This window comes from Ursus arctos, unplaced genomic scaffold (genome assembly GCF_023065955.2).
Source record: "Ursus arctos isolate Adak ecotype North America unplaced genomic scaffold, UrsArc2.0 scaffold_6, whole genome shotgun sequence".
In the NCBI taxonomy this organism is placed as follows: domain Eukaryota; kingdom Metazoa; phylum Chordata; class Mammalia; order Carnivora; family Ursidae; genus Ursus; species Ursus arctos.
Window position 1 is genome coordinate 70,387,006 of NW_026623078.1, and position 10,798 is coordinate 70,397,803.

At 40.8% G+C, this 10,798-nt stretch overlaps 1 protein-coding gene across 1 annotated transcript in view; it reads right to left on the bottom strand.

Annotated features, from left to right (window-relative positions):
• Positions 1-10,139, bottom strand: part of DERL1 (derlin 1) — a 44,778-nt gene extending 34,639 nt beyond the window's left edge. The window contains exon 1 of the mRNA XM_057307831.1: positions 10,035-10,139. The gene's annotated coding sequence lies outside the window, so the exon portion shown is untranslated. The remainder of the gene's footprint in view (positions 1-10,034) is intronic.
• Positions 10,140-10,798: the final 659 nt, after the last annotated feature.

The following is a 10,798-nucleotide window of genomic DNA, read 5'->3' on the forward strand; positions in this document are numbered from 1 at the left end:
AAATAGGATGATGCGGTAGAGTGATGGGGTGGGGGTAGGGGAGTGTGGGAAAGATGGCTACTTTAGATGAGAATGGTCAGGGAGAACTTCTTGGATGAGGTCGTGTTTGAGCTGAACCACCCCCCTACCGCCCCCCCCCACCCCCCAGGCAAAGAACTGGGGAGTTTTCCACGTCGAGAAAACATCCACTCCAACCAGCTTGGAATGTTGGAGGGACTGAAAGTAGAAATGATCTTAACTATCAAGTAGGTTTTAAATTACAAGGAGATGAGAATCCATCTTGCTCTTAAAAGAATCTGTAAAAAGATAGAGAGATGGAACTTTTCCTGTTGTCTTCAGATGTAGGTCCTGCAGTTTAAGTTTGATTATGCTTTAAAAAAATGATTAAGCCATCCAGTAAAGACCACTAGGAACACACCTGTAGTCCAGAGTTAGCTTTATTTACTCGCTACAGCAAGGGACACTGCACTGCAAAGGAACCTGTACCATCTCAAAAATCAAAAGAGTGGGTGAAGTAAAATTCTTGATAAAATTTAAATGAAGCAGTGTTTTGATGGGCTCAAAGCAAAGCAGTGCTGTGTGTAAAAGTGTTAACATCAAGCCTAGGCCTCAGCTGAGAAACAGACCCAGGGTCCTCTTTCCTTTGAAATCTCAAATTCAGGATAAATGTGGACTGTTGGGTGTGAAAACTCCTTATCTAAAGCTTTGCACCTAGATTGAAAATCCTGTGTCAGAATGAACCATATATATAGCTCAGATCTGTCGGGGAGAATGGGATTTTCCATGTACACCAGTAAAATTTCCAACAGCAAAGTGTGTCCAACAATGTATTATTTTAGAGAACATTTCTCAGCGCAACATCCCTGATGTTTATTATCAAAAAACAGTTTTTACAGAATAAAAGGACGCTAAATATTCCACAGTCTGATAACATGTAACATTTGGGGACCTAATGGATATCAAGCGTAGTGAATATGTGAAGAAACTCCTCATTCATACAAAGCTGGTGGGAATATGAAGTAGTAAAACCTTACATGGCAATTTTGATATACAACAAAAGCTAGAGCGTTGTATAAATAACATAATATTTGAAGATATTGCCTGAGATTCATTCTCTGCATCTCCCTATCTTCTCATACCCACTACCCATTGTATCCAAGGTACAATAAGAGAAAATGTGTTATCTAGCTTAGGTGGAAAGCTAAGGAAGTTTTCTCTGATGAAATCATTATTACAGATGAAAAAAAATCCACCAAGAACAAAACAACACACACTCCATTTTACAGTATTTATTTCTAGGTTGTGCTCTAGAGTTCAGAGAGTGCATGCTCTGGAATTCAACTTCAGGCTTTAGAAACACTAAAGTTAAAGTTGTGGCTTTACCACTTATTAGCAATATCATGTAAAAATGACAATCTCACTGTGCCTCAGTTTCTTCATCTGTAAAATGGGAGGGGGAGAATAATAGTACTGCATTCACAGGATTGTTATGAAGATTCAAATGAGATAAATTCATGTCTAGGCCTTAAAGGAACATCAACATTATTACTATTCTCTTTTTGCTTCTCTTTTCGAAATGTTTTACAATGAAAGCATATCACTTTTAGAAATAGAAATCTCCATTTTCAAAACCCTATCCCCTCCCACCATGTGATTCTGATCCAAATTATCTGCAGACCATCCTTTGAGAACCATCAGACTAGATGGACATTCAGGATTTTTCTCTCTATAAAATCATAATATATTGTGATAAACTATTCTGGGCAATAAAAAGGTGGTGTATTCTTAGCTATATTAAATATTGGACTTCCCCAATGCTCCCAAACAGCTTGCTCTAGAATTTAATTGCTTAGCTTGTAAGGAAGTCTCTGTGTTACTGTCATTAACACAAGTCATCATTTAAAAACTTGCAGGTAATGATTAGGCTAAGTTCTAGGAAAAATTGTGGAAGTGTGGGGGAAATAGGCGCTCTCATGAATTATTGATGAGACTATACGTTGGTACAGCCTCTCTGGCAAGCAATTTGGCAATACTGAAACGCATTTCTAGGAATTTAAGCTTTAGATTGACTCCCAACTTTTTTTTAAGTGCACAAGGAGAATCATTGCCACACTTTTTGAAATAGCACGAGTTGCAAATAGCTGATTAACCATCAATAAGAAACTGATTGAACTATGGTTTATCCATATGGTCAAGTACTATCAACCTTTATTGGAAAACAATAACTTCTACACCCCAAAATGGAGTGGTCTCTAATAACATAGCAATAGGGACACAAGAGTTATAGTACAATGTGCACACTATGCCATTACATAGTTGTATTGTACAGAAGGCATACACACAAATATACACACAGTATTTGCTTGGAACAACGGTTACCTCTGGGAAGGGAAACTCAAAAGGCTGGGAGACAGGAGTAGGAGGGAAATATTTTATTGCATATTCTTTTATACCTTTTAAATTTTGTCCCAACTTAATTTTCAAAATACATAGAAAGGAGGCTTGTTCAGAAAGGTACATGTTCAATGTCAAAAACTTTAGAAGGATTGAGGTAGAAAAGATGACCTTAACTACGTCTTTCCTGCTGTATTGAAGTATATTTCCAATTGTTTCTCTTAAAAAAAAAAAAAAAGGACTTTAAAAAATACTGGAGGGAGGCCAACAATTAAGAGCACAATATTGCCTAGCTCTGAAGCTTGGCACTGCTGAGTGATGCTGACAGACAGGGGGCTGATGACTCAAATATCTTCTGTCACAACAGTCACACAAGAACACCATCCTAATGGATGCTTGCCACATAAGTGGCATCTTTAAGAAATTCAAAGCACATTGCAGAGATGTAATTATTCCTTACATTAACGAGGAGCCAATTTCATTAGCCCCATCTTGCAGGTGAAGCTATGGCAAGAATAATAATTTATCTCTGTCACGCCTGGCAGAACCAGTCCTATATTTTTAGTCATAAGTCTGGGAAGTTTTAATGATTTTGGCACACTGGGTTGGGGGAAAAGGCAGTTACCAAACACCCTATAAAGCATTTCGCATTTGTTATTTTAATGAGCGTGTGTGTGTGTGTGTGTGTGTGTGTGTGTACTAGTCAGCCTTCTATATACCATAAAGGAATGAATCTGGGTATCAGTTCTGTGGCTGTCCTTTGCTGATTGTGTGACCTTCACTGATTGTGTATGACCATGGGCAAGTCCCTAATAATAATAATAAAATCATTTGCCGCTACATGGAGGTCGTTTATTGTTTGTCTGTTTGAATTGAGAGCCTGCCGTTTACCAAGCTTCAGGCTTGAAGTTTCCATGCATCGTCTCCCTTCACGGGCACACTAACCCCCACAGGTAGGTACAGAATCATTATTATTGTTACAGACACTGAGGAACAGACATCAGCTAACTCATCCAAGGTCACATAACTGTAAGTGGGGATTCCAATCCAGGTCTATCTGGCCTGAGTCCAACTTTGACAGTGACAAATGTAAAAGCTCTTTATAAACTCCAAAACATCTCATACGTACTAGTTTTACTCTAGTAACTAACACAAAGGACCAGCATGTGGGAGTTACTCAATGTTTCGTAGACGAGTAAACCAGGCTGGCTGGACCAGAGTTTATGCAGGAAGTATTCGGGAAAAAATAATCCCTTTCATATTCATAATTATCATTCTAATGACTAAATAATATTCTATTCGTGGTCTAGCATAATCCTTTGACCGTTGTCCTATTTCTGACGCCTGTTTTACAATACTAAATACAGCTTGAACATCTTCATGTATATGTTTTTTGTATACTGATAGCTAGCTTCTTTTTCTTTTTACTAATAATGTGTTGAGTACTAATAATTTGACACTTTATGGGTATGGTCTTAATAAGTCTTCACAAGAACACTTCAACCCAGGGAGCCTGGGTGGCACGGTTGTTTAAGCATCTGACCCTTGGTTTCAGCTCAGGTCATGATCTCAGGGTCATGGGATCAAACCCTGCGTCAGGCTGTCCACTCAGCATGGAGTCTGCTCGAGATTCTCTTTCTCTCCCATTCCTTCTGCCCGTCCCGCTCTTGCCGTCTCTCTCTCTCTCTAAAATAAATAAGTAAAATCTTAAAAAAAAAAAAAAAAGAACACTTCAACCCTTCGAGGTACTTTTATTTTTATTTATAACTGAAGAAACAGCCTCAGAAAAGTGAAGTAACTTGCCACTTGCTAGCAAGTACAAAGACTTAACACCAGGTCCATCTAGAGCCCAAGGTGGTACACTTTAATTCAGCCATCTAACAGAGTGCTCTAGCCTGCGTGGTTTACAAACAACAGAAATTTATTCTTCACAGTTCTGGAGGCTGGCAGTTCAAAATCAGGGCACCAGCATGGTCAGGTTCTGGTGAGGGTCCTCTACTCCGCACACAGTAGAAAGGACAAGAGAACTCTTTCAGTCTCTCTTATTAGAGCATTAACTTCATTCATTAGGGTAGAGCCTCCCCAAATCCCCTCATCCTGATACCATTACATTGGGCATTAGGATTTCAACATTGTGGGGAGAATTTGGGGAGACACAATCAGCTCACAGCAACGTGTTAGGTACGGTGATATGGCAAACAAAGGCAAAAGAAAAAAACTAAATTTCCTTACAACTTACAGCCCATTGATAAGTCCTTGACAAGCAGACTGACCTTCCTCTAGGAACTCAGCTGCCTCGATGTCAATACTTTGCTGAGGGCAAAAGGCAGCCTTAGCTTAACATTAGCCCAACCTCCAGGATCCTTTAACATATAAAAATTCCTCTGGGAATTTCCTTTATCTCTGCCCCCCAAGATATGTGTTAGCAATCATCCTTCAAGCATATGGCCTGCTGATATACATCTCAAGGGTCTCATGACTAAGGTTTTACTAGACGGTAGTAAATGACCTTTTCCTAACAACAGCTAACCCCTCCAGGTCCTGGAAACCTTGCTTCCAAATTCCTTAGAAACTTACACTATCCCTAACCTCCTGCCAACTTGAAAGTATATAATCAGTCATTCCTTACAACCCCAATGCAGCATTTTTTGCCCACGGGTCCTGTCCTGTGCTTTAATAAAACCATCCTTTTTGCATCAAAGGCACCTCAAGAATTCTTTCTTAACTGTTCACTTCAAACCCCAAAATTTCCACATCACCAGGTACTCTTCCAGGCATTATGGATACAGTAGTGAACCACACTGATGAATATCTCTGCCCTCTGAGAGCTTACATTCTAGAGGAGGCAGGAAGACAATTGAAAAGGGTGAAGGTAAGAGGTATACTGGATGAACTCTTGATAAGTACCAGGGGAAAAAATGGAGCAAAGTAAGATTTGGGTTGGTCCGGGAAGACCTCACTTTGATCTCAAGGGATACTTGAGTAAAGATCTCAAGGAGGTAAGGAGCAAGAAATGGGGATACGCGGGGAAGAGCCATTCAGGTAGTGGGACTGGCAAAGGCCCCGAGGGGAAGCGTGCCTGGCTGGCAGGGAGGCCTCACAGCATGAAGGTCAACATGGTTGAGTGGAGAAAGTCGGGGAGAAGGGTCAGAGAGAGTAGGGAAGGGGAGGTACTTAGAATCATGTAGGACGTTATAGGTTATTGAAAGGACCTTGCATTTTATTCTGATTTTTTTTAAGATTTTATTTTTAAGTAATCTCTACACCCAACGTGGGGCTCAAACTCACAACCCCGAGATCAAGAGTCACATGCTCTACCAACTGAGTCAGCCAGGCACCCCCTTATTCTGCTCTTGACAGAACTCTACCACACTGCCTCTCAATGATTCTATTGAACAGATTTCCAGGAGTGGGGTTCTGAGATGAAAGGATGTGAGCATCTTTACGACTGTTACTCCCAGAGACCTCGTGATTGTGAAGCTTATCAAATTTGGGCCACAGGGGCCTTCACTTATATGGGCTCTTCCAAGGCTCTTGTCTAACTTTCTATTCATAATTTTATATCCTTTTTTTTAAAGAGCTCCGCCTCCCCCAGACTGTATAAGCTTCAGGCCCAACAAAACCTAGGTCTGTCCACTGACTTCATATAGACACATTGCTTTTCACAAAGGCCTGAAATTGGATCGAAATCCAGTCGTTAGCCAACTGTTAAGGATTGATGAAATATGTTGGTGGGGTGTCCTGGGGGTTTCATCCTTTCTAGAGCCCCTCTGCATAGAGCCCTCAGCTCACAGTTGAAAGCCCTTGAATCTCCTTCCAGTTCAGAGCAATCTGCATTGAGTGGACGGACAAGTCCCCCTCACCTCCTGCTAAGCACCCAGTCAAGTTTCTATTTCCATGTAGGGATCGAATCTGGCTTTCAGTCCATCCACAGACCAGATGATCACCGCTCCTCACCATCCACTGGTAAACCGTGAACAGTTTTAGAACACCAGCAAAGCAGAGGCTTGTGAACTTATCTAGAATTTTCCACTCAGATAACCTAGAATAAACTTTGTTTTCTTTGTGTTTAAGTTTGTGCATTGTTCCTGATTTTGAATTAAAAATAAGGACAGGTACCTTCATTTTTTTGATTTAGGGTCAGCTTTGAAATGTCAGTCCAGCCCTACCTGCCCTCCCTCCTACTCCAGCCAAAGCCCTCCCTCCGCTTCCCTTTTCTTTCCATCTGAAAACATTCCAGATGCCTCAAGGGAATGGCCTGCCAGAATCTTATGACTATATATAGTTTTACAGCATCAATGAATTATGTTCCACATACACTAACAAGTATTGATTGCTTCCACCAAAGAGCTTGAAGAAGTTCTCAGGTTGTGACTTCTAGCTGTGAGTTCCACAGGGATAAGAACTTTGTTCACTTCTGTATCCCCAGTGCCTACAACTGTGCCTAATACATAGTAGGTGTTCAGGAAAGACTTGTTGAAGGGATGAATTATTCATTTTAGAAATTGTCTCTGACCCCCTCCCCCACTTCCCATCAGTATCCCCTGGCCTAGGTTTATGCTTCTCCCACTTCCTCTATATCCCAGCTCCCAGTGTGCCCTCTGCATTCTCACACAGGAGCCTAAATCAGCTCCTGTCACTCCCTTGCTCAAAGCTCCATCGAATTTTATTCAAAGTGTGATGAAAAGTTCTTACCATGACCTTCAAGGTCCTAGATGATCTGAATCCTGGCTACTTTGGTGACTCATTCCTCCCACTTTCCGCCTTGTTACAGCGTCTCAGCCTCATTGAGTTCCCTGCACTGGAAAAGCCAAGGCAGCACACAAATTTGCTAGACCCTGAACTGGAAACATGCTTCCCCCAGAGGAGCGGTGCTCAACCCTATCGGACCAAATGCCCTCTTTTAAAACAAATATTTGCTCCCAAAATGAAAACCATAGATCATGAATTATAGTTTCAATAAAATCACTGTAATGCCTAATTGTCATACAGATGATAATTAAAGGAAATTAATTTATACTATAATATGCATTTTAATATATAAACGCTCAGGCACAACTACATGAGCAGATGTAATGCAATCGTCTGGTGCTTGCAGTGAGACTTAGTAATGTGAGCAAAGAGCTACAAATGCAGACAGATACCCACGTGTTGTATTTGTAACTCAAACACCACCATAGTCCAGCATTGGTTACGTGATTATGCATAATGGTGAACAACTGCTGGGAAAGTTCTGAATAAAGAAAGGACATCAAAATTCGTATGTAATAAATAATAGACTGAACAGATTGAACTATGTAAAAATATGCATGACAAAAAAGTCACCAAGTCAAAAGCTAAATGACAAAGTGGGAGAAAATATTTTCAAGATTTATTACAGATAAAAGACTAATATCCCCAAATATATGAAGAACTTGTTTCAAAAAAAAAAAAATGAGGGTGAAGTGCCTGGCTGGATCAGCTGGTAAGGCATGAGACTCTTGATTTTGGGGTCGTGAGGTCAAGCCCCAAGTTGGGTATAAAGATTACTTAAAAATAAAATCTTTTTAAAAAATGAGAGGAAAACAGACCAAAAATCCAATAGAAAAATGGACAAAATGCACAGATAATTCCCCCAAAAATAGATTACCCTGAAGCATTTTAAAAGATATTCAACTTTTCCCATAATAAGAGAAATGCAACTTAAAACCATACTGAGATGCTATTTGTCACCCAGCAGATCATCAAAAAAATAGTATAATCCCTCAAGAATAGAAACAACATATACATTTACCCTTTAACCTAACAATGGCAATTTTAGTAACTTATCCTGAACATAAACTTGGAAGAGTACCAAAAAAATTGCACAAAAGTCAGATACAAGGTTATTTATTGTGTTATTGTAACTGCAACATATTGGAAAGGACCCAAGTGCTCATACATCGGAGATAGGTTGCAGACTATGGTACATTCACACATTAGAATAATTTGAAAGAATAAGGAAAATCTCAATGAATGCATATGGAGTGATCTCCAGGATACCTTAGTAAGTAAAAAAAATAGAAGCTCCAAATAGTTTATATATAGTATGCCATTTTTTATGTAAGAGAGAGGAAATAATACACACATATACATTAGAAACAGTAAGTATATACATCTTAAATTTACACAATGGTATATGTCAAATATATTTAAATTTTAAAAATGAAACAAAGCAAAAAAAGAACAAGTACAATCTTGTCTCAATGAGTCCAGTAGCTGCATTTCAGGACAATTGAGAGTATATTAAATCCCTGTAAATATTCTTTATGTTTCCATGTAAAACAGAATCAGGTTCTAGTTCCTATATTACAAACAGGGTTTTCACTTACAGGAATATGTTGGAAATGCTCAAAAGGATGCAGAACCATGTTATACATTGTAGGATGTCTGCCTAACATCCCTGACCCCTTTCCTAAATTCCTGTTGTACCCTTAGTCATTGTGATAACCCCAAACAATCATGTTAGAAGCTGAAATGTGTTCCCCAAATAAATATACTAAAATCCTAAACCTTGGTACCTGTGAATGTGATGTTATCTGGAAATAGAATTTGCAGATTAACTATGTCTAAATGAGGTCATACCTGATGAGGGTGAGCCAGTCCGTTGGATTAGCAATGACTTGATATACTTATAAAAAGAGAAAATGTAGGGAGAGAAGGCCATGAGAAGACAAGGGCAGAGATTGGAGTGGCACATCTGTAAGCCGAGGATTGCCCACCAGGACCAGGAGCTAGGAGAGAAGCACGGACCAGACTCTCCCTCAAAGCCTCTGGAAAGAACCAATCCTGCCAATACTTTGCTTTCAGACTTCTAGACCCTGGAACTGTGAGGGAATAAATTTCACTCTTTTAAGCCACCCAGTTTGCAATACTTCGTTACAGCAACCCTGGGAAGCCAATAGCAATGTCTTACACTGTGCAATGAGGACACTGTTGAAAACTTGTCTTTGTGTCTCCTTCCTGGGTGGTGCCCAGTTCTCTGCTCACATAATACCTGCCAGCTATGCCCTTCTTGGACACCTTAACCCAGGTATCAGCCCACTCCTCCTGCTCATCCCTTTACTCTACTTAAATGTGTCTTCACTTTTGGGGCGTCTGGGTGGCTCAGTCAGTTGAGCATCTGCCTTTGGCTCAGGTCATGATCCCGGGGTCCTGGGATCGAGCCTGGGATCAAGCCTGGGATCGAGCCTGGGATGAGCCTGGGATGAGCCTGGAATCGAGTCTGGGATTGAGCCCAGGATGAGCCTGGGATGAGCCTGGGATCGAGCCTTATGTCGGGCTCCCTGTTCAACGGGGAGTCTGCTTCTCCCTCTCCGTCTCCCCCATGTTTTCTCTCTCTCTTTAATAAATAAATAAAATCTTTAAAAAAATTCTTCACTTTTCATTGCCTGACATGATATAATTTATTTATTTTCTCAGTTGTCTGTCTTCCCAACCAGAATGTAAATTCCAGGCAAGGGCAATTTTGTCTTGTTCACTGCCATTCCTCAGCACCCAGAACAGCCCTTGCCCACGTAGGAACTCCACTGATATTTACTGAACAACAAATGAGGATCTCCTTTGCAGAGAGAGGGCAAATGTAGTCTTAGTACAATGAGGAATGGAACAGAATGGCTTACCTGAGAAAGCAAAGAGAGATGAGGCACCTGAGAGCTGGAAGACTTGGAGGAAAAGTAATTCAAGATGTTTCAGGGAAAGTTGGATGTGCAAGCTCCTTCAGTCACAGGACGTGTCTGCTGCCGCCGCAGATGTAATGTGCAAACATGCATATGCTTGACTGGCAAGGCACTGGAGCCAAATAAGCTACATCTGTCTCGTTTGTCTGAAGCCAATCCAAGTAGACTGAACATGCACTTACAGAGCTCCGAACGCGTTTTATATCTTGTACGTGCTGTCAAAGGCAGTAGGAAAAAATGTGTTGGCAAGAGAGAGTACACGCTCACCAGCCAAATTTGTGTGTGTGTGTTAGGTTGCACACAGGGTTTCACAGCCCCAGCACTGTTGACGCTTTGGGTCCAACAGTTGTTTGTTGGTGAGGGGTTTCCCCGTGCATGGTAGGATGATAAGCGGCACCCTTAGCACCACGTGACAGTAGCACCCGCCTTCTCAGTTATGACAGTCAAAAATGTCTGCAGACATGGCCAAATGTCCTCCGGGGTCTGGGGGCAGTCACTCTTGGTTAAGAATCACTGAGTTACATACGATGTTTGTCCACTCCTCCTCCTCCTTCTTTTTTTTTTTTAATGATTTTTTAATTATATTATGTTAGTCACCATACAGTACATCCCCGGTTTCCGATGTAAAGTTCGATGATTCATTAGTTGCATATAACACCCAGTGCACCATGCAATACGTGCCCTCCTTACTACCCATCACCGGTCTA